This window comes from Erpetoichthys calabaricus, chromosome 3 (assembly GCF_900747795.2).
Source record: "Erpetoichthys calabaricus chromosome 3, fErpCal1.3, whole genome shotgun sequence".
NCBI classification, from domain to species: Eukaryota; Metazoa; Chordata; class Cladistia; order Polypteriformes; family Polypteridae; genus Erpetoichthys; species Erpetoichthys calabaricus.
The window spans coordinates 168,523,029-168,548,569 of NC_041396.2; positions in this window are offsets into that span (position 1 = coordinate 168,523,029).

Genomic DNA, 25,541 nt, shown 5'->3' on the forward strand with positions numbered 1-25,541 from the left:
CCTCTCTTCGCCCACCTCCTTCTCCAACCTTGTCCACCTCCTCACCAGACTCCAGCCTTGATTGTCGGGAGGCAGACCTTTAAATAGGCAGCTGATTGCCGACCACACCCAGCCACCTTTGACACTAGGTTCTAGTCCATCATATGATGGGTAGCAGGCATAAGAGTCTTAGGTTTGTGTTTAGGCATTCCACTGAGGCTCTTGACCAGAGTTTGCTCTGCATGCTGGAAAACTATACAGTTTTAAGTTACTTGCCACTGGGGCTCCCATAGCAGATCAGCAGTATTAAGTCCAAAGCAGGTTTGAAAGCCAACCTACCATTACACCAGTGTTTCAAATGATCTCCTGCCTGTATTGTTGATATAAATTTGATATGTTTTGGCTCGTGCTCAACTGAAAAGACTGAAATTTGGCTCAATACGTATACATGTATGTTTCTAAAAACAGGTAATTTTGCTCCACGATTGCCTCTGTTTTTATTAAGTAATGCCATATTTCAGGCCACAATACATGTCCACTTCCTATGACTGAAATCCTCTGTTATCAACTTTCCTAAAATAACATCATAGTTCTGACATTTCTGTAATGGAAGAACGAAATTCACTTCCAAGTAGTGGAATCATTTAGTAACAGCTGCTTTTATTCAGAAATTACTACAACTGATCATAGGTGGAAGCCAATTAGATTGTTGTGTGATCTGTAAGGTGATTGGTTAAATCTGAGGGTTCAGGGTGATGTTTTTAGATGGGTGCAGAATTGGCTCAGACACAGGAAGCAGAGGGTGATGGTGTGAGGAACCGCATCAGAATTGGCTGATGTTAAGAGTGGTGTTCCACAGGGGTCAGTGCTAGGGCCGCTGCTATTTTTAATATATATAAATGATTTAGATAGGAATATAAGTAACAAGCTGGTTAAGTTTGCAGATGATACCAAGATAGGTGGATTAGCAGATACTGCATATTTTGCACCATAAGACGCACCTGACCATTAGACGCACCTAGGTTTAGAGGAGGAAAACAAGAAAAAAAATATTCTGAACCAAATGGTGCACTAATATGTTTAATAAAATATAGCAGAATAATATTTCAACCATGTAAATTCAACAGCGGTATTAAAAAACATCATCACTGTCATTAACAAATAAGGAGAGACTTTAAGGTTCAAGCACTCTTCTAGTTTTATGGAAACCCCAAGAACTCCTCATCGCTAGTGTCAGAATTTATTAAGCTCAGTTGCTCACAGTCACTTTGCAGGAGCACGTACCTATCATCACACGGCATAACCTGTCCAAAACCACCAGGGGACAAAGCACGTTTGGACCAATGCTCCCTGAATTTATATCACCAGTCTAGTCCCATCTATATTTGTAACGCCACAACGCCCTTCATCTTGTGTTTTGTTGTGGGTTTCCAGTTTGAAAAACGAGAATGCGGTTCAAGCACAGCCCTCGATTCAAAAAATTGCTCTGCATACCTGTTTGTCTCGTCTGACAGTAGCTGAAAGGCAGCTTCAGGAAAGAACAGCCTGAAGTAGTCCAGCGGCTGGTAATCTGTCGAGTCCAACAGCAAGCCATACTGTCTTGTGAAGTCCAGTAGCCAGTTTGGCTTCCACGGATCAATGTCTAGGTATTCCTCCCACGCGAACCTTGCCGTAGGTGCATCGGCTGCGCGAATGCGTTCAGCTGGCAGCCGATCAGTTGGCGCGGCATCGGCTGGTGTCCGATCAGCTGATGCCGGCTTCTCACTCTCTTGTTCGATCTCCTGATCACTCTCAACAAAATCAGATTCTGAAAAATCAGAGTCCGACTCAGTGATAATGCGCAAAACATTGTCTGCTGAGTATTTTGTTTTCTGCACTCGCTTCGCTCCCTTGTGAGATGTAGATGCCATCTTGCCTTTGCTTATATTTGTTTACATTTCACAACTCACGCACACGCAAGGATTAGATGCCGAGTCAATGAGTCTAACATTCCTCTAAGCACAGAGGGAATGCCTGTAACGTAACAGTGAGTTTTGTCGCCCTCTACCCCTGGATGTCGACTTTTGTCAGGTAATACACATCATGGTCTGTGACACAATATTCGCTCCATAAGACGCACAGACATTTCCAACCTTCTTTTGGGGAAAAAAAAGTGCGTCTTATGGTGCGAAAAATACGGTAATTTGGAATCCATTATATTATTACAGAAGGACTTGGAAATTTAATGTCAGTAAATGTAAAGTATTACACATAGGAAGTAAAAATGTTAGGTTTGAATACACAATGGGCGGTCAGAAATTTGAGAGTACACCTTATGAGAAGGATTTAGGAGTCATAGTGGTCTCTAAGCTATCGACTTCCCAACAGTGTTTAGAAGCCATTAAGAAGGCTAACAGAATGTTAGGTTATATAGCACGATGTGTGGAGTACAAGTCCAAGGAGGTTATGCTCAACATTTATAATGCACTGGTGAGGCCTCATCTTGAGTACTTTGTGCAGTTTTGGTCTCCAGGCTACAAAAAGGACATAGCAGCACTAGAAAAGGTCCAGAGAAGAGCGACTAGGCTGATTCCAGGGCTACAGGGGATGAATTATGAGGAAAGATTAAAAGAGCTGAGCCTTTACAGTTTAAGCAAAAGAAGATTAAGAGTTGACATGATTGAAGTGTTTAAAATTATGAAGGGAATTAGTACAGTGGATCGAGACTGTTATTTTAAAATGAGTTCATCAAGAACACGGGGACACAGTTGGAAACTTGTTAAGGGTAAATTTCGCACAAACATTAGGAGGTTTTTCTTTACACAAAGAATGATAGACACTTGGAATAAGCTACCAAGTAGTGTGGTAGACAGTAAGACGTTGGGGACTTCCAAAACTCGACTTGATGTTTTTTTAATAATAATAATAATAATTTTTGGAAGAAATAAGTGGATAGGTCTGGAAAGTTTTGTTTGGCTGAATGGCCTGTTCTCGTCTAGAGTGTTCTAATATTCTATGTTCAGTTTGCATGGTCTCCCTGAATTTGACGCTATTTCCTCCATCTCTCTCCCTACTCCAATTTTTCTGCCACATCCCGAGAATGTGTAAATTAGACTAACTGGTCTTCTGTGTGTGTGTGTGTGTGTGTGTGTGTGTGTGTGTGAGAATGGCCATGGCAATAGACTGGCACTCCATCCAGGATTACTTCCTACCTTGCACCCAAGTCAACCGTGAATAGGATAAAGTTGCTCTGATCAAGTTATTATGGAAGTTCTCTGTGTTTTGTCAAGCTCAAGCTCCTATCAAAGGGACACACAGATGTTTAATACTCTTTTCCCTGTCCTTCTTTAATTCATGGAAGGGCACTGCACAAGCAGCTTTATACTTATTCAAAAAGAAAACACGTACTATACTGTATGTGTCTTCCAACAAACTTAAATGAACTCATATTTTTCTAATGTGTACTTAGCGTGCGCGAAGTATGGAGTGACAGTAAAATTAATTTATTTTAGTCAATTAGAAAATTGATTTGAGTTCCCACCATTCATCTTAATCATTGGTTTGTTCACACAAAGAAAGTTAATAACTCCTGAAATGCTTTGCCTGGCTACTAATACGGAAGATGCAGATGAAAGCCATACTTGTGTCCTATACAGACATGGTCATGAAGCCAAAGCTGAATGCAAAAGACCCTCCGTTCAAGCTCTCTGTATGTTAAGAGGTTTTGTTACATTTGGCTGAAGCCCGGTCTGCTTCTTGAGTTGCACTACTTGACAGACACCTGATTTCAAATTATAAGTACAGCAATTATTCACTTATAGTACTCATTTACTTAAACAAGATATAATTAATACAACACTGGCAAAAATAACTTACATGTTGTACATGTCAGTCAGTCATTATCCAACCCGCTAGCAGCCTACCACAGGGCGCGCACACACACACACACACACATACCAAGCACAATTTAGAATCGCCAATGCACCTAACCTGCATGTCTTTGGACTGTGGGAGGAAACCGGAGTACCCGGAGGAAACCCACGCAGACATGGGGAGAACATGCAAACTCCACAAAGGGAGGACCCGGGAAGCAAACCCAGGGCTCCTTACTGCGAGGCAGCATCACTACCACTGCGCCACAGTGCCACCATGTTGTACATAATGCAGAAAAAATAAATGTTCAAGTATGTGTTAGTTTCCCTTTAAAAGAGTGAGGATTATTCGTAACAGAGGGGCCAGGAGATGGAATGTGAACCAAAAACCTAGTGAAGGTCAATACCAGGATATCTCAGTAACAAAGCCGAAACACTAGACAGAAATAGAGTTAGAAAGGACGGCAGAAGTTTGAATTTAGAAACTAATAAGAAAACAAAAATGTAATGTAAAGTCGTAGTCAAAAATCTCGTGCTGGATTTGTAACTTTTTAACTACTAATAGGAAAAAAGTTTAGTTTTGAGCTCTCCTTAATTGCAGGTGCCCCAGGTTTGTTTTTTTTTTGTAATATTTTTTTGATTTTAATTAGAAACAGATAACATTCCATACAGTCCAAACAAATTTAACAAATCAAAGCAAATATCCACACCCATCCAAGAGAAAGAGAGGGGAACAACCAAAGCTACTCTTTAAAAGGAGGAAGAAAAGTAGGGGTTCTTTACACTGAAATGGAAGCATATTCTAAAATGTTATTGATAAGATCCTGCCATATTTTTAAAACATTTTGAACAGATCTTCTAAGTGAGAATTTGAATTTTTTCCAATTTCAAGAAGTATAGAATATCGGTTACCACTGATTTAAGAGTAGTGGGGTGGTGTGCCGTGTTGATGATGAAACGTGGTGTAACTGTCCAAATCCTAACTCAGGATGACAACAAACAAAATGAGGACACCAATATTACAATACAAATTATATACTAATATTGTCAAGTAAATATTTATGGTAACCTCCTTCGCATAAACCCCAAGTGTGACCTGGACTCAGAATTCTATGCAGTTACGATTAAACCGGAGTCAGGCGTGGGGTGACAGGCTTATAGTGTTAAACCAGAATAACTCTTGGGAGAGTATTCTGCTGCCATCTAGTGGATAAAATAACATAATGCGGCAAAACAATCATGAACTTTTCTATTCTTTTCTGGCATTTTATGATAACTCTAAGGTAACTCATTAATATTCATATGTTGGGCAAAGCCTCCAACGAAAAATATAAGTGCGAATGAAAAGTTGCAAAGATAGTTTTAGAATGAACTGTCACTGAACCATTGCTCGATCTGAATGATAGTGATGATGTTGTGAATTGGTCATCAAACATTGACACGGAAAGTGAAACTGACGCATGACACAGCACTGTGCAACCAAACTGCTGTGATATGCCTGGTGAATTCGGTCACGTGATGCTTCACCATGGTGCCATAGCAACTGCGTAACAAAAATGTAAAAAGCACTGTTATCACAGGCAAAGACAAGCAAGACTTTAGCCCCCTAAACACAGATCACAATGTGGCAGTTGTCAATGTTTGTGTCAAGGGAGATGTGGTCACTAAACCCTGTGTTGTGGTAGCCTACAATAACACAAGGAGTGCATCAGTCATGCTGGTCAAGTACTGACATTCTACTCACTTGTGTGCAAGCAACAGAAAAAATATAAGAAAAGTGTGCAAAGAAGCCTGCTTCTACTTTCCTGATTGCAACATTAGCAGTGGACACTCAACATACCTTTTCTACCGTATTTATGGATTTACATGTTTCTATTACATATAATAACCTATTTTTCTTGTTGAAAATGTTCATTTTTAGCTCTTCTTTCCTCAGGTAAGCATAACATTAAGGAGGATACTTCAGTTTAAAGCTGATAGGAGAGCTGGAATCTTGGAGAAGGGAAGACCTGTGTTTAGATCATCATCATCGCACCTGGGTTCTAAAAACTGCACTGTGAATCTGTGCATTCCAATTCTGGCCCCATGTGCCTACCACCCATTGCCCACTCTGAAGGGCTACCTCCATCTGATGTGCTATGCTAATGATGAAGGCCATCCAGTCATGTACAGAAGAGAGGTTGCGCAAGTGGCATAGCTTTGTGAAATTTAAAACAAGAGTTAATGTTTATGGGGACTATGTTAAAAATAAAACCTATGTGGTTTTATTACTGTATCTCTTAATAGGTTTACTCTCTGTCTTCTCGTAAAAGTGTCCTTTTTAACTGGTGGACAAGATTAATTGAAAATAATTGCCCAAATATTGTTCCTAAGATTACTAACCTTGGTTTTTATGTGCACCTCAAAATACTTACTCTTGGAGTTCATAACAAGTGCAGGCTGCTAGGACCACAGGACCAAAATCCATACAGTAAATTTCATATCAGATGGTTTAATATTTTAACTGTTGCAGTCTTTATATATTCTTAATTCAGGTAAGATGTTCCTTTAAAGTGCTAACCATTGCACCATCTATTTTCCTGTTAGGCCAGATGTGATCCTTCTGAACATTGGAACACTTATGCAGATGGCTAGCCTGACAATGATGTCAAAGACGTGCTTCCACATATTTGCAATGGGAACTCCTATAGCTACTCACAGACAGAGCCTGCACTGACAGAAAACCAGAATACTCTCAGCAGGAAGAATTAATGGGGAAAAATGTCTTGCATTGGGATTTACTTTTCAAAATGTCCATGGATTGTTTAGTTCGTGGCATACAGACCATCTCTTGTCTTTAACCTACATAGACTCACTTTGCCTTGGAGCTTGAAGGTATTAGTACACAGCTATCAGCAAAATATTTGCACTGCTCAGTCATGTGATCTGCCTGTGATTCATTTGTAAAAATATACATGTCAACAGTTTATTTGTAGGTTTGTATACCGTGGCTGTCCGTTTGTCTGTCCAGGATTTTAAATCACCTGTAGCTCACAAACCATTTGACCTGAAATTTGGTACACATATACTACGTGACATCTACTATCCGCTTTCGGGGTGATGATTTTTATTACTCTTTTTATTTTTATTTTATTTTATTGTAGAATCAACTCTCTGCAGCAGGACAGCAGGGCAGCCGTGTGGCGCATGCGTAAGGCTAAATCATTCTTGAGGCAGATTGAAGACTTGAGTGCCAGCTTAAGAGAAAAATTAAGAAAAACATACTAAGTAATTGCAACACAAAAACTGACTTAATCAGTTTTAACGTGAAAAGATGTCGACAGAAGAAAAAAGAAGTGGATCGCCAGGGTGGAGAAAAGAAGAGCTGCTCAGGAAGCAGCAAGCGCATCAAATTCTGAGCAAACGAATGCTAAACTTAAAGAGAAATAGAATGAAAACTGTTAAGTCAGGGTGTCAGCCGCCCGGGGCGGAGGAAAATTCCGCCGCCCCCTTATTTAGGTATGGTTCAAATTTTTACAAGATATTATTATTCTTTATTGTGAAATTATGCTGCCCCTAAAATTGCCTCCCGGAGCGGGCCGCCCCTGGCGCCCACACTATGCTACGCCACTGAGGGTCAGAGACATGCTCCTTGGGATTCCTTCAATGCTCTGTACATGTAAGAGGCTCCACTTCTTGATTATAGCTTACTAGACATTAAGCCCGTTACAATAATGGGTGCTAGAACAGTAGTCCATAAACATTAGTAGGAACAGTCTATATTAAATGGCAAGGGACCTATTACCTCATTAAATTTTTTCTGTAAAATGCCTGTAATTTTCTCTGACAGTAAAACTGGCTTTGCTGTCCGTAATATGCGTTTAATTTTCTGTCACAACAGTGGGCAATCAGCAGATTCTCCCCAGCAACTGATGCAATGTGTGCGAAAATAAATCTACTTTTACTTTACACTTTACCGGGCCAAGCTTTGTAATCGCAAATCTGACATCCTCAGAGTGAACACTTGCACAACAATGGGGAAGCTGGTCTCCGTGTCTCAGTACCCGATTGGATTTTTCGTGTTTTCTGTTTTAGGTCTTACCTCATTTACTGAAATCCGATTGGATCTGCCGCGTGATATTTTATAGGTCCCGACCTCTCTGTCTTGTGGGACGCGTCAGGCGACCTTTGAAGCATCGCACCGTGCCCTGCGCATGCGCACTTCACCAGAAGACACACACACACGGACACTGGACACACACAGGGGTTTTATTAAAGAGGATAATTATAGCTAACTCTTTCTCCCCTTTTCCCTGCAACAATGAAAGTGCCTTGTGCTCAGAAAACCCACCCCTTCAAGGCCAGCCACTATATAGCTAGTCCCCAAGAAGAAGAGGGTGTTCAATTTGAGGGACCAGCTTGAAGGTGTGATCCAAGAGAAAGGAAACAAGAAATGAAACAAGACACACGCATGATTGTAGCCAATATTTCTTTGTTACAGTTATCTTTTTATTTTTCCACTAAAAGGGGATTGCTGGTCTGGTACTCCAATCCTTGAACCCATGTCCGTGTCATCACGGACAACAACAAATATCATAAGTAGGTAAACAAAACAAGGATAAGCTAGAGTATAGAGTAGGGTGTATTGCAAAGTAAAAGAAAGTAAGAAAAAGAAACACAGAGGTCATGAACACCAACAGTGTAAAATTACAAAACAGTGTCCAACGTAATAAAGTATAGGTGGGCCTTTCAATGCCTATGACTAAGTAAATATCATCCAGGGAAGTAGTCACAATGCAATGTCCATAGAGAAGAAGTCAGTCTGGAATTCAACATTAAGACAGATGAAGCCTCTGAAACTGTGACACGTGTCAGGGTCCACTACAGAATAGTACTAATAGGCCCCTCCTCATCCTCAGAATATATTAACTATTTAACAATACCATTTTAGTAACAGAACATTATCCACATTAATTTCATACCATTTCAAACTAAATGCAAAACACTACCAGACGGTAATTTTTTACATTTCAAGCTGAATGCAAATGACTATCAGATCATGTTTTGTAACACTGCAAACCAAGTGCAGCAAACTATTCTTTTACTATCATGTACAATAAATATAGTAACTAACAGGTGCTAACTTACTGCACTCACTTCTGTAGAACCCACCTGTAAGCTTTCACAGTTGTGAGTTCATTGGCCACATCCTCAAAAATCATTTGTCCCATTTGGACAAGATTGCAAGATCTTTCTTAGTACACCAATGTGCTATAGTAATTTCTCATTGATTTCAGACTACTCATCTCTAAAAGTACTGCTCAGTTAGTCTCTGTGGAGTAACTAAAATGTGGTTGAGGTAGGAAGCTGTTTTTATGTGGCAGGCAGTGGGCAACCAAAAGTGGGGAGCAATTTGCATAATGGCCTACATGGTTCAAGTCATTATACATATCCCTCTGTAACGCAACACTCTTGTCGATATTGCTACTGATGGCAAGGACCATCTTGGTCTTGGGGCAAGTCTTCCAGTTTGCCCCCACTGTCAATTCCCCTGTTAACAAATAGATTTAGGAAGAAAGTTCTCAGGGGTAGGAGCCACAAACTTGAAAAAATGAATTTTGGGGCATCAAGAAGACCAGCAGCCTCTTAAGATCTTAACTGTCTGATGGTATAAACAGTGTAGTACGTGTTATGAAGTGTCGGGACAAAGCGCTTTTACATCAGTACCTGACTCCAGTATCTCATGGGAAGCTAATGTAGATGAGTTCATTGCAATAGGCTTGGGCCAAGACTCCAGCATCAGCATTAAGAACCTGTCATAACCTGCTGGTACTTTACACAGGAAGATCTTTACAAAAACTTTGTTTTAGTGAAATTTAAATGTTATAAAAGAATGACAAATAATTACATTTGTTCAGTATATTCATTTTCTGCTACAAAAAAATGGTCAATCTTCCTATAAACTATAGAGGTAAAACTGTCCCAAGGTGTAGATCTAAAGCAAAGCAACCCAAAAAGAAATAATCAAGTCAACATTGTTTCGACAAAAAAATCCAAAGAAATTTTTCCCTGTTGGCTAAATGACATCTAGGAACCACCCATTTGTTTTATTTGTACTTACGAGAACACATGTTATTTCCTTGTGCTTACAAAACTGCTAAGCCCTGTTTTTCTTTGGACTAAAGTAATGCAATACCAACAAGTAAAGGTGAGAGTGAAAAGAACAATGTATGTGTATCAGTGCTTTCACAAAGGAATTTCCACTGCTGATCATTAAGTAACTTGGAGATGTGCCATCATAGATAATAAAAGCCATATTGTTAGCTGGAACTAAATAGGTGGCCAATAGGAGAAATGGACATTTAGTTTCAAAGTGGGAAAAATGTATGCTCCCTTTTATTTGTCTTAATGTCTACAGTGAGATTAATGACAGGAATCATGCACACAAAAAGGGATCGGATGTAAGTGAAAACAAAGAAATCTGGGTGGAAACCATAATAGGCTTTGGTGCTTTCTTCACCGTTAGTGGTCTTTCAGATTGACATTCCAGTATCCCTATTACAATTCTGTTAACATAAGCTTGTTAACTTAATATGCTTCTGTTTCTGGTCAACGGGCTGTTGAGAATTCTTCTTCTTCTTCTTTCGACTGCTCCCGTTACGGGTTGCCACAGCGGATCATCTTCTTCCACATCTTTCTATCCTCTGCATCTTGTTCTGTTAGCTGTTGAGAATTATTAATTATATTTATTATACTGGTATTGCAGGTAGCCTTCAGTGAACCCACTCAAGAAGATAGACTGTGCATAGAAGCCTTAGTCCAGACGTGAGAAAAATATGACGACCACATTAGCAATTGTTATGCAATACACAGAATGATTATTACAATTTAAGTGTTACAATTTTCTTCATGTCAACAATTTATAGCATATTATGAGGTGGAAAGATAACAGAATATGTTAAATGGTCAAATACCAGTATAAAAGCTATCCATTACCATAGTAAGTGTCCTTAGGGTATGCCAGGTAGAAGACCATCTTGACATAGCTTAAAAGCTCATACAAACTCCAATGGAGCAAATAAATTCAAGCACTGGAGAGTTTGGGAGGTGAAGAGGACAGAGGTACAGTGTAGCTGCTCTTATGGCCTCAAGTGCAGTGTTGTGGAGAATACTAGGGAAAGAAGAGTCTTAAGTCATAGTTATATGTGAAATTTAAACATGGCAGTTCTTTATTTGCACCTTTAGGTGGAGCATCATGGCAAACAGAAGAAATCTAATAGAAAGCTTCCTTTTATCAGTTAGACTCATTTACATAATTCACTTCAATATACAGGTATTTTAATTTTCACCAATCAGCTTCAGATAAATGGTATACTTCAGAAACATACTTCTGAATTAATTATTATGTAAACTCCCAAACTAGTTAAACATATTAAAGTTATAAGAAATAAGGTTTCTGATATGTAAACTGTTACCACAGAACAAGGCACAAAGTTAAATGTTATATACTGTACGATCTAATTTTCTAATGTAAAATGTGCTGTTACAAATGACGTCATGATGTCCTAGTTTAACAGGCAGGCAGTTTCAAGCTTTTTTTTTTTTTCTTTTCCCTTACTGCAGAAATAGGATATCTCATTTCTTTGGGGAGGATTACATCTTTCTCTTTGACTTATTTTTTCCAAATAGATGTATGTCATGGCAGCACAGTGGCACAGTTGGTGATGCCTCACAGATTCATCATACCGGGTTTAAATACTGCACCAGGATGATTTCCTCAATGAATTTGCATGTCCTCCAGATGTCTGAGTGGTCAGAGTGATGTACCAGCACCCTGTTCAGCGCCATTTCCTAAAGTGAGTGCTGTCCATATTGACTTAAGCAAGCTTGCAAATGTTCTTTGTGTTTCATCAACGGCTACAGGCTGAAAACCTTGGACATAAAACATAAAATTCAGAACTGGGGGTAGGCTCCCTTGGTCCAAGGGTGGCACAGTAGGTGCAGTTGTGTTAATCCAATTTCTGCTACCACATTTTATTGCCTTATGAAATTTTGGAACAAGCTTTTTGTGTTAATGATGCATCTAGAATGTTCTGCAAAATCAAACACACCTATGATTTATGTTAGACTTCATACTTCACATATTTTCCTGAATCTTAGACCTGGACCACTTCTGTTAGCTTAAAAGAACAGTTCATGCGGTAGGTTAATCTAATAGATGATTTCAAATTACAATGACTTACAGTATAAATATCTTGCAGCACATGCATGCAGAAACCCACCGTTCTGAACTTTTTCAAGCAATCTGAACAGAAGGTTTGAAGCTATGAATACAGAATTTTAAAGGCAAGGTAGCTCTACTCACTAATCATGGTGCCAGAGAATGCCGATGTGTTGCATGTTGATTAGCACATGCACTATGCTCCATACACTATACACAATAATAACAACATAAACATATTTTAACACACAAATGTATAAATAGATATGCCTTTCTCGTTTTTACCATAGTTTTATTATTTAGTGAGCTATATTTTTTATTCTCATATTCAAAACCCTTGGAAATATTTGTATTTTTGACAAAATCTGAAATGCTTAAGTTTTCTCTGATGTTTCATTTTTATTTATCTTTTTCTGTAGAGTTTGCTCCCTTAATTGTATCTTAATATTGACAATAATGAAGGCTATGGGAGAGCAATAACTTCAGAGCCAAAAATCACTTGCCTCCTCATCTGTAAGAATTTTATTTAATGACTAAATGAGTGAAAAGAGCAGTGAATTTACTGCTCCTTTTAAGCATTCAATGCTGTTTGCACCTGTTTCTGCACCGTTCAATGCTAACTGTCAGCATTTAGATACAAAGAGCAAACTCTACAGAAAGGGGTAGATGGAAATGGCCAAAAAGTAAGCATTTAAAGCTATGACTAAGAACACAAATATTTATGAATTTCTTAGATATATATGTAGGTCAGATAACTAAACAATGAGATTTATTAAAAGTACAAATGACACGCTGAATTTGAAGATGGTTGGAATACAAATCTACAGCCTAGGAAATTGAAAGCACCACTGATTTAATAAATTCACTATTTTTCTTTTTTGGCAATTTCTTATTGTTTAAAATTCCTTTTGAATTTATCTCAAGATATTTTACAGGATTTGTATATATATATAAAATTATATATATATATATATATATATATATATATATATATATATTGTGGCAGATTGCCGGGGTTATTACCTGGCTGGGATGCCTAAAAGGACCGGAAGGTGGCCGGAATAGCTTCCGGGCCACGAGGGGGCAACTGCCCTGGAGCAGGAGAGGGCCATGGGAGAAGAACAAAAAGCTTCTGGCCTGTTGGGACCCGTGGCCACCGCCAGGGGACGCCTCAAGCCTCGTAGGACTCAAAAATAGTTACTTCCGCCACACTTGGCAAGATGGCGGAGGAACCTGCCAGGGACGCCCGGAGTGCTTCCGGTGCAAAGGGCAGCACTTCCGCCACACCAGGAAGTGCTGCCGGATGGATGTCATCAGACACCTGGAGCACATCCGGGCAGGGATAAAAGGCGCCGCCTTCCTACAGTCTGGGAGCGAGAGTCGGGAATGGGAGTAGGACAAAGCTCCCAGGAGGAGAAGAAAGGTGGCCAAGGACTGAGACAGAGAGATATAGTGGTGATTATTGCTGTGTGCATTGTGTGCTGTGTGGAACTGTGTTTATTTATGAATAATAAACACCCCACCGAGTGTCGGCCAAACACTGCTCACTGTCCAGCTGCCTGCCTGCGAGCACACGCTCGCTCGCTCACACCGGTTCTTTCCAGACTGCTTCCTACTTACTTCCTTACTCTGCAACCTCCGTCTTTCTTTTCTTTTTTTTGGCCGCCTCGCGCTTCTGTTTATGAAGAGGATGTGACAGCTGTAGCAATCAACCACCACGCCCCCTCGCTAAGCTGCAAGCGCGGCGATTATTTATTTAAAAATGGCCTCTTGATGTGAGTTGTGGAGTCTGAGACTTGTAGATCATCTACTTCTTGTTGCCATCAGGGTAAAGTACTACTGCTTTGCAATGAAGGGGCGTTTCCGCAAGAATTAAAAGATTTGTTGTTTGGTGAAAGTGAAATCAACAAACACTACAAGCAAAATATATGCCTCTACAATAATCGTTTCACGTTAGCATCATTCAATGCACAAAGCGTTGATTTACACAATAATGGACCATACGGTATAAGAATCTGTGTTTCCGCAACAATTACAGCTACGACAAATTTAATTTCGAAAAAAAAAACCACAATTTGGTCAGGTGTATCTTTATGATCACGGAGAAGCGATGCAACATAGAGTCAAAACAGTTAAACGATCCGACGTAATAGATATTATACAGTGTGATATATGGCCGGCCGTTCATCCCGGCCAATACCCCCAGGCCGCCAGATGGAGCTCTCCCTGCAGCATGGAGGTGCCCCGAAGACCAGCAGGGAATCCTGGACAATGGAGTTTTTATCCACAGCCCTGTTGGATACCATGGGGGCCGCTAGAGGACGCTGCAGGGAGGCCCAGAGTCTCTTACATGCCCTATAACCCGGAAGTACGTCTTAGTCACAGTGACAGGAGGAATGACGTACTTCCGGGATGAAGAAGAAGAGTTTTTATCTGACCCGGAAGTGTTCCTAGTCATATGGACAGAGAGAGCGAAACACTTCCGAGTCAAGGACTATAAAAGGACTATGGGAGATCACAGACGTTGAGCCGATCTGGGTGGAAATGGTGGCAACGCGTCTGGGAGTGGAGGATTATTGTATTGTAGTATTGTTTATTGTATGAGTATTGTGGAGAGGAGGGTGCTTGGTGTACTGTTTATTAATAATAAATTCAATATTTTGGATTTTGTCTGGTGTCTGGTGTATTGTCCGAGCGTTCAAGGGAGCGATAGCGCCCCCTATCTGTCACAACAGCCAATAATGGATAACAAATCCATACATCCAAACGTATCGCACTTTACATTAGATTTGCCAGCAACACACGGACAAAGAGATTTTCTTGGATGTCTGTATGAATCCGAAAGATCACAGTTGAAATTATAATAAACCCACATGTGACGAATTGTCAGCGATAATACTTTCAAAAGACAGAGATATCAAAGACAGAGTAGATATTCGTGTATATCCAAAGGCAAAGCATGCTTCGTCATTTATGTCAAATACATCACCACATGCCAACCCTATATCTTTGCTTTCTCAGATGGCGAAACAAGATGGTCGTACAATTTGAAACAAACGCATTCTGCAAAACGAATAACACCCACACAATTTTTCAGGTCAAAATTAGCGAAGCTTTCCCATGTATTTAACCCACTTCTATCATCTCAACGTCTATCGCAACATTACATTATGCATATGTAAAAGTCGCAGCTAATCGTCTCTTCTTTATTAAATCGAATCAAGCTAAACTTAGAATGGAACATATGCACGGTCTCATTGATCACGTTCAAAATTCAAATATCAATAGTTCAGACAAATTCAAAACAGGTACAGCAGTAATATTACCATCATCATATCAGGGTAGTCCAAGAGCATTGCAACAGTTATATCATGATGCAATGGCAATATCCCGAACTATCGGTCGGCCATATTTATTTCTTACAGTGACGTGCAATTCACAATGGCCAGAAATCCGCAGCTTCTTGAGAACAATGCCACCTGCTACATCGGCTCTGGATATTCCCACTTCCATAAGTGGATTGTTTTATCAGAAAAGTCTTATTTTTATTGAAACAATATTCACTCACAGCCAGTTATACGTTGCATTATCAAAAGTGAACATAATGCATATGTAACAAGTCCCATGAAAAATAATAATTTAAATTGTATTTCCATAGGACCAAACCCGTGGGGTTGGTGAATGAAGCAAGCAGGGGGTGGAGCTTCCTAGTTATCTAAAGAATAATTAAGGAGGGGACTAAAGCATCGCAGTAAATCTACTGTGTAGAGTCCCTCTCATATTGTTGATTTGTGGAGCTTCAGTATCCTAAAAAAAACTTTTTATGCAAGCATTTGAAATTGTCTTAAATTTGATATATTTTAGTTTGTACAAGACTGTGTTATGCTTTACAGGAATGCAGCAAACAAATGGTAAATGTCACTTTAACCTCCTTATCTATTAAAAGTGTGAAACTGATATAGTTGTAAAACTTAATATTTGTTTCTGAAAGTCATACTGTGACCTGAAAGTGTGTAGTTTTGCCATATTTATCTTAAATTGTGCTTGCATGCACAAAGGCTCAGAACATGCACAGCAAATTGTGTTCATGCACCCTCTGGCATCACTGCATTTAGTAGAATTCAGCACAAAACCAAAAAAGGTAGGTTGCTGGTGTAGTGCAACATATTAACTTTCATGCAAGATATTTTCAATCATTAGGTTCATATAAGAAGAGTAGAAGTCAGACAAAAAAATGTCCAGGTTGGCAGTTTCTGCATTCTTAGGCTGATACATGTCTTGAAAGACATCAACTGATGACAGCGTCATAGGTCACATGGTAATGATGGAAAAAAGCATGCAGGGATATGAAGGTGGCAAAAGACCACCAACAATAGCAAATAAAAACAGTCCTTGTATTTAATTTGTAGGTGGTCTGTACTGACTGCGTAATTGCCTAATGGAATAGTTAATTAACTTTGACAATTTATTTTCGGTCAACTTTTGGAGTGTAATATTTTTTACATAAGTATCAGTTGTATATTATTTAATGCAAGTTAAATGAGTTATCACAGTATAGATTTGTGTTTGTCCTTAAAAACAATAAAGAAGCACCTTAAATTACACAAAAGTAAGCATGCTAAGGCCTGCACCAAAGAATATATTTTACCGTAATTCTGTTGTATATTCGTTTAGACTTTACACGTCACATTGGAATCTTGGAGAGACTTTGAATCAGAATTCGGTACTGAGGCAACAAAAGAGAGAGTAAGGAAACTGATTCCAGAGAAAGTCAAAGAAAGAAGACGAATTGATAGATAAACCAGAAAATCCTATCTGGATGTGTTCATAAAATTCAGTTTAATTAATTTAATTAATGTTAATTAATAACAGTTCTACAGTGTCTAGCAGAGAATTCACAATTGTAATATTATTATATATTAAAACAACTCCAACAAAAATGGACTAACAAAACACATTGTTTTATAATTATGTTTGTCTTGATTGAGTCCCAACCTTACAGCCATTTCTCATTTGAAAGAATTTTTATTTACATCCAAAACATCTGTCAGTGAATATTGCCATTATTCATAACATTTGTGATAGATTCTGTAATATATTTGCTACTGGATGAAGTAAAAACACATTTCTGAGCAAATAATGATGTTCGGTTGTGAGAGTTATTTCATTAAAAAGAAAAAAATAAATGTAATAGTAATCTTTGAATATTATTTATGATTAGTTATCTGTTAGTTTGTGTATACAAATGTGGGGTGGTACAGATGGAACATGTTAGTCAGGAGGTCTGCACTGGCCTGGACCCTCTTTAGGTAGAACCAGAGAGAAGGGTTTGTAGATAAGATATGTTTTGTCATGAAAAAGGCCTCACATCATTTTGTATGACATCCTGATTGATGTGTGGAGTATCTTTAACAAAAGGCTGTACCACCAGGTTAAGACAGTGCTACTGTACCTTATAAACCCATAACTCTATTCTCTGGCTAGATCATCTATTTTCTGCCATCTTGATATGTTTATTTAAAAAGATTATGAACTTGATTTATTTTGCTGATTACATAATATGTGCAGACTGCTGTAACAGTGCAGTTTCTCCTTCGTTTCAATAAAATACCTATCTGACAATATGTGCATTTAAATAAACGACTCATTATGGCAGTTCAATATAAGGGCTATGGCACTGGTTTTATTTACACTACTGATACACTATATGAACAAAACTAAGTCAACTCACTGGCATGTAAATTTAAAGTGTGTATGAACAACTACACTCTAGTTTCTGCATTTGTGAAGCAGCTTTGGATTATGTGTAGTAGCTACTTTCTATAGATACTTTTGTGTTTAAGTTTCTGTATAAATTGTTAATTCCAGTGTTTTTTTCCCTCCTCCCTTCCTCCAGTCAGATGCTGGCTGGGAAGAGTATTATGATTACATTTTCCCTGAAGACGCTGCCAACCAGCCTCATCTCAAACTGCTTGCAATGGCTAAAATGTGGAAAAAACAGCAACAGACCAGCCCTGCTGATGAAGACAATGATGATAGTGCTGAAGCTGAAAGTGCATCTTAGCAAAGTGCTTATCCTGTCAAATATTTTATATTTTTAATGTAAAAAGTAATAAATTGTTTTCATTATGGTCAAATATTTTTGGTGTTTTGATGACATTTCACAAATCAAAACTGACCTTAAGTTAAAGGCAAATGATCAGAGAGTGTGTGTGGATGTGCGGTAATTCATGATTATGCTTAAAAATCATGGATTTGACAGCAAAACTAACACGTGTTTGGTATACCCAACATTGTAAACATTTTGAATGTATTTGATATTTCGCTAGTAAATGCCAAAAGTTTTAAAAAAAATGGTTATTTTTAGGTTGAACTTATCAATTTTTTCACCTTGTGATAAAAACACCTGCATAAAAAGTAAACATATTTCTTTTAAAGTGTTTTTTAAGGCCAGCAGACGGTGAGTGGGACGTCATGTGGTGTTGGGAGCAGACGGTCCTTTCTTTTTATTTTCAGCACCATGCTTCTGTTAGGGTGGCATGGTGGCGCAGTGGTAGCGCTGCTGCCTCACAGTTAGGAGACCTGGGTTCGCTTCCCGGGTCCTCCCTGCGTGGAGTTTGCATGTTGTCTGCGTGGGTTTCATCCGGGCGCTCCGGTTTCCTTCCAAAGACATGCAGGTTAGGTGGATTGGCGATTCTAAATTAGCTTTGGTGTGTGGGTGTGTTTGTGTGTGTCCTGCGGTGAGTTGGCACCCTGCCCGGGATTGTTTCCTGCCCTGTGTTGGCTGGGATTGGCTCCAGCCGACCCCCGTGACCCTGTGTTTGGATTCAGCGGGTTGGAAAATGGATGGATGGATGGATTCTTCTGTTAATCAGAATACCATTTTACTTGTAGCAAATTTAGACAAAAATATAAACTAAATACATATAAATGTAAATATTTGTTTAAAGTGAAATATAAAATATGCATTAATACACTTTTAGTATTGGTGAAAATAAATCTTTTTTTTTTTTTTTTTAAAGGTGAGCGATGAGTTTGACAAACTTGTGCTTCAACTGTTGGAGTGCGAGGACAGACAGCATCACTGAGGCATCTCAACTTAGGATTCCATCGCATCCACTCCTCTAATAAACACGTCACTGGCTTTATTTGTCTTTGGCTTTTTTTTATTTCTGAGTGTTAAACTGACTGTGCATAACAGAGTTGTGTATATTTGATTTAACTATTGATGTAAATAATAAAGGACACTTTGTTGATTAAGTTCTGTATATTTGAAATTATCTGTGTATCTGTTTTTAGGCAATTCATGCCATCTGCATTTTTTCTTTAACTTTTATAACTGCATTGTACAGTTTTATTACTTTTTTTGAACATTACAAGCAAACATGTCTATCCTCATTACGTATTATTTATATATAATATATAGAAGTGGGCATGTTTTAGTATAATCACCGATCACTCTGTTTGTTGGAATGCACAAAGAAGATTAATTTTTCTTTCAGTTCAACTGACCCATCATTATTGTTAATTGTAAATATTTCTTGAAATGGTTGTACAATTTATACTGAATAATTATTAATAACACTTTGTTTTAATTTGTGCTGCCCCAATCAGCTCGTGTATTAACACAACTAGAACTGATAGATTTGAGCAGAGCCTCCGCTTGTATCAACACCGTCTACAAATGGCACTTTGCTGGACTCGCCGGTAATCCTATAGCTTGGAAACTGAGCATCCTGATCAAGACTTTCTTGTTCACTTACAAACATAATCTACAACAATAAGGGTCTTACTTATCTTTATTTAGGAGTCACATTTTCAATAAAACTTGCATTGTCTTTAACTTATAATGCAGCTTGTATATATAGGAACAAAATTAAAGGAAAAGGATTGAATACTCCTGATAAATGGAGAGTCAAAACCTCTGGAGCTCAGTATTCTAAAACCATAACTCAAAACTAGAACCTCGTAATTCTAAGGTCTTGACATTAAGTGTGTGTCAGTGTTTATGTGTGTGTGTGTATACATATATATATATATATATAATGAACTGCTCAAAAAAAATTAAAGGAACACTTTGAAAACACATCAGATCTCAATGCGAAAAAAATCCTGCTGGCTATCTCTACTGCTTTGAACTGATATGGTGATGTGTTAGGAACGAAAGGATGGAAATGAAAATGATCAACCGACAGAAGGAGGGCTGAATTCAAAGACAACCTGAAAATCAAAGACATAAAATGATGCAGCAGGCAGGCAGGCGACTCCATTTTGCCGAAATTTCATTGCAGCAACTCCAAATTGTACTCAGTAGTTTGTATGCTGCCATCCCCCCCCCCTGCCTGACAACATACTAATGAGACAACGGATGGTGTCCTGGGGGATCTCCTCCAGATATGGACCAGGGCATCACTGTGCTCCTGGATGGGCATTGTCGTGCACCAGGAGGAACCAGCATAGGGTTTGACAATGGGTCCAAGGATTTTATCCCGATATGTAACAGCAGTCAAGGTGCCATTGTCTAGCTTGTAGAGGTCTGTGCGTTCCTCCATGGATATGCTCCCCCAGATATACCATCACTGACCCACCACCAAACCAGTCATGCTGAACGATGTCACAGGCAGCATAACGTTCTCCAGACCCTTTCACGTCTGTCACATGTGCTCAGGGTGAACCTTTTCTCATCTGTGAAAAGCACAGGGCGCCAGTGGTGGACCTGCCAATTCTGGTACTCTATGACAAATGCCAATTGAGCTGCACGGTGCCCACTAGAGGACATTGGGCCCTCAGGCCGCCCTCATGAAGTCTATATCTGATTATTTGGTCAGAGACATTCACACCAGTGGCCTACCTGCTGGAGGTCATTTTGTAGGCTCTGGCAGTACTCATCCTGGTCCTCATTGCCCAAAGGAGCAGATACCAGTGGGTCCTGCTGATGGGTTAAGGACCTTCTACGAGGGGCCCTGTCCAGCTTTCCTAGAAGAACTGCCTGTCTCCCGGAGTCTCCTCCATGCCCTTGAGACTGTGCTGGGAGACACAGCAAACCTTCTACCAATGGCACGTGGTACTGATGTGCCATCCTGGAGAAGTTGGACTACCTGTGCCAGCTCTGTAGGGTCCAGGTATGGCCTCATGCCACCAGTACTGACACTGACCGCAGCCAAATGCAAAATGAGTGACAAAACAGATGAGAATTGAAAAATGTCAGTGGCTTCTCTCCACCTCTTAAACCATTCATTCCTGTTTTGGGGGGTCGTCTCAGTGTTGCCCCTCTAGTGCACCAATGCAGCTGAAACTGATGAATAAGCCCCTCTGCTACTTAACTGACCAGATCAATAGCCCAGAAGTTTCATTGACTTGATTCTGTACTCTCATTAAAAAGAGTTCCTTTACTTTTTTTGAGCAGTATATATATATATATATATATATATATATATATATATATATATATATATATATATATATATATATATCAGTTTAAACCTATGTCAAACAAGAAAAAAAATGCCTTACCAGAAATATCATTGCCAAAATTTAATGAATTATTATTATTACTATTAAAATAAATTCCCAGCTTTTCAAATTGAATTATTTAATGGTTAAGCTTAGACAGACTCAGTGTAGTGTGTGCTAAAATGACCAGTAAAATGGAGTCATTTACAGCTGTACAGGTTGTTATGTCAGGGCCATACTGGAGTAAACAGACTCTGTGTGCTCTTAATATGCTGTTTGCTTGTGTAGTCATATAGGATGATGTCCAGCTGAACTATCTGCCATCTCTAACTTGTTAACAGTCGTGATGCTGATGCCCATCAGTGCCTGCTGTACAGTTGGACTCCTGGCCTCCTCCAGTCTCAGAGACCCTAAAGACAGGCTGATGTGTTTAGCAGACCACTAGGACCTGATGGAGTCAAATGGAGGCTCAATGAGATATGAACTACAAACATCTGTCAAGTTTTAATCTCTAAATGTAACTTTTGCATAAGTAATATGTATTATAATAAACATATATTTGATGATCTTAAAGAGGTATTTAAAATCCAAATAGTAATAAATATCCAATTAAGTCAAATAATTAAATACCCTGATTAACAGGTGCACAGTCACAAAAACTTCAAAATTATTATTCTTTTAAAGGTATAATATTTGCTCTTCACAGATCGTTTAACATAGTAAACTTCATTATAAAAATAATAATTGAAAGGTGACTATTAGCTGTGTTTCTTACATTTAACATTGATAACATGTAGAGACAGCCAATGGATTCTTTAAAGTCACAATTTTATTGCCAGCTTTCTTAATGTTGTCTGTTCCCTGATACCTGAAAATGAAAGTGTCAAGTATGTGATTTGTAATATTCTGTAATCATAATACAGCTAAAACAAACTTGACTACGAGATCCACAGGCAAGAAACTCACTAGAGCTGTTGGTGTGTTGAGAACAGACATGAAGATCGCAGAATATTTGACAGACATCAGCAAACAAAGAACAGAGGCTGATCTGCGGGCAGACGGGGGGGGACAATGGAATATTAGGAATACTTAAATAAATAAATGTGGATAAATAGTAATGAAAGTAATAAAACACATTTTAAGGTTGTATATTATAGAAGTAAAGATTTAACTCTGACAGTTTATTCGTTTAAAATTGTAATACGTTTATAGCCTGTCTTTAAGATGACTTGTTAAATGTAAGTGGACATTCGAGTAAACAACAACAGTCAAACATTTGTTTTAATCTGACTGACTCAATCAAGTAGAGCCCACACTTAAGTCCACGTCAATCCATTAAAATTAGGCGGAAACAAATTTGTATTGTTATGTTCATTTAAATTTTCTTCAGATGTTGTTTAGTAACGATAAATATCTCATATCCAAACTTTTATTATCATTATTTTTTCAGTGCTGCTAATCATAAATGACGGTTCTAAAAATACACTGCAGTCTTAATAATGCACTCGACAGAATGTTATAGTGTAAGATAGTGGCACTTGTAGACTATCGTCGCTGATGTATTTTACGAATATACACCCCGTCCCTTACAGTCATTTTATCTTGACTGTCCACCTTTAGAAATTATCTTACACGTCCACCTTTAGAAATTACTCCCACCTTTCTTTTTACGTATCCATAAGGCAATTGGCTAAAGTGGAACATGAATGACAAATAACACCGGTTTGCGATTTGTTAAATAAAAAGGTGATTGACCGTGACGTTTAAATTTTCGATTGGCTGATCAGTGCCTGACGTTCACAAATTTAATATATGATTGGCTGAAGTCGAAAATGATATTCACGCCCATTTTACTTCGGTCTGCAGCAATATCTATTTACAGTTCGAAGCCCGTCATGACGCAATCTCAGTACTACGCATGTCTGAGGCTTCGGAACCCCGTCATGACGCAATCTCAGGCTTTGCTCGAGGCTTTGAAGCCTCTGTTAACCCAGTGCGCATGTTCGAGGCTTCGAAGCCTCAGTTAACCCAGTGCGCATGTCTGAGGCTTCAAATCTGCTCCAGGCTTCGAAGCCTCTGTTAACCCAGTGTGCATGTTCGAGGCTTCGAAGCCTCAGTTAACCCAGTGCGCATGTCTGAGGCTTCAAATCTGCTCCAGGCTTCGAAGCCTCTGTTAACCCAGTGTGCATGTTCGAGGCTTCGAAGCCTTGTCATGATGCAATCTCAGTATTACGCATGTCTGCTTGAGGCTTCGAAGCCCCGTCATGATGCAATCTCAGTATGCATGTCCGCTCAGTGCTTCTAAACAAACTTGACGATTCCAGTGTGCATGTCTGCTTAGTGCTTCGAATCATTATTCATTGAGCTCCCGTTTGAAGTACATATGGCATGAACAGAGTTCAAAAACTCGACAGAATTCCCATTGAAATGAATGTTTGTGGATGATCCATACATGTTAAATGATTGTGCACGATAATACATTGTGGAAAAAATAAAATTATAAATTATACATCATACAAATGCAGACTTGTAGAATGCAAAATGCTGCAAAGAAGAGCTTTAGTAATACGGGTGACGACACATCTCTCACTATAATACTCTCATAAATATCCATTCTTCGCCTCATGCAACGTTTTCATGCAACACTGAACATATGTCATATAGTATACATCTATACATAATTGTTTTCGTCTTCATTACACACATACATACATAAAAAACATACATTATATACATCCACCCTGCTGAAAACAGTAGTGGGGCAACGGTAGCGTTGCCGCTCCATAATAAGGCTTACGTGGGTTCGGGTTCCACGTCCACCTATTATGAACTGTCACCCAAAAGAGACTTTTTCGTTTTTTTTTTTTTCATTTAACAGCAAATTCCACCGTGGACTGAGAGCGAGCAAGGCGAGAACACTAGTAAAGATATATCAAATGGAAATGGGCATCTTGTTTTATGTCTATAACAAAAAAAAATATTTGGGTGACGATTTCAACTGTTATTGTAGTTGTTGATGGCGGGTTTAGCGGTTTAAATTTTTAAATATTAAATTAATAAGGTGGAATGTGTTCTTACTTTGAGTGTTGGGGGGGATACACGGTAAATGTGTTAGTAACTGGGATTGCACCTCTATAACTGGAAGATTGCTTAGGAATGATACAGACTGGACAACTATATGTTTTAGGAAATGTTTTATTATTGCACTGTGCTGTGACTAAGACAACTTTTTACTGATCGCCTGTCCGGACCTTGAAGATGTGTTCACGAGGGAGGGATGCTGCTCTTAAAAGCAAATGCTTTTTCTGCAGCAGGTCCAGATGTGTTTATCCCGCAGCTTTTTGTTGCCTCAGCACTCAAGAGGATCTTTAATGCCGACCTCGATACATGCACTGCTCACCTTGGAGTGTCCCGTGTGTGTCTGTGTGTCGGTGTGCCGGTGACTGATCTGTGCCATGTCTCTCAGCCTCTCTGATATGCTCCGGATTGACACCTTTGAATGTTTGGTGCAGCAGAGCAAATTCAACCTGATCTACCACAGTGGGTTTGTTATCACCTTATTCAATGGAGGGGTTCATGGGCGTCAAATAGCAATGAATAAAAGATGAATTAATGTAAATACGTGAGCTGCCTTACGCAATTATTCATCGCATTTTGATGGCGATTCTAAGTGGGGATGATTCAGATCTCTTATGCAATCCTTCCACAGTATCTCTCAAAATTATTTAGTTCAAATTGGTTATAAAGATTTCACTCCAGATTATTGTTTTTAATTGTTAATTATGATGAGTCTTTAATTCGGATCGAACTCGGGCCAGCACTATGCTCAGAATTTGAAAAGCAACCACCTTAGTTAGTTGAGCCACTGACAGCGTCTTTTCTTCGTAGCGAACTCATTACTTTTGAGCTCCACAAAATATTGTAAAGTATTAATAAATGAATTATTTCAATACTTGATCGAATAATAACATTTGTGATTTAAGGATTTCACCTTTTCTTTCTCAAATGTGCTTACCTATATCACGGCAAAGTACAGGGATAAACCTTTATTTTCTGTC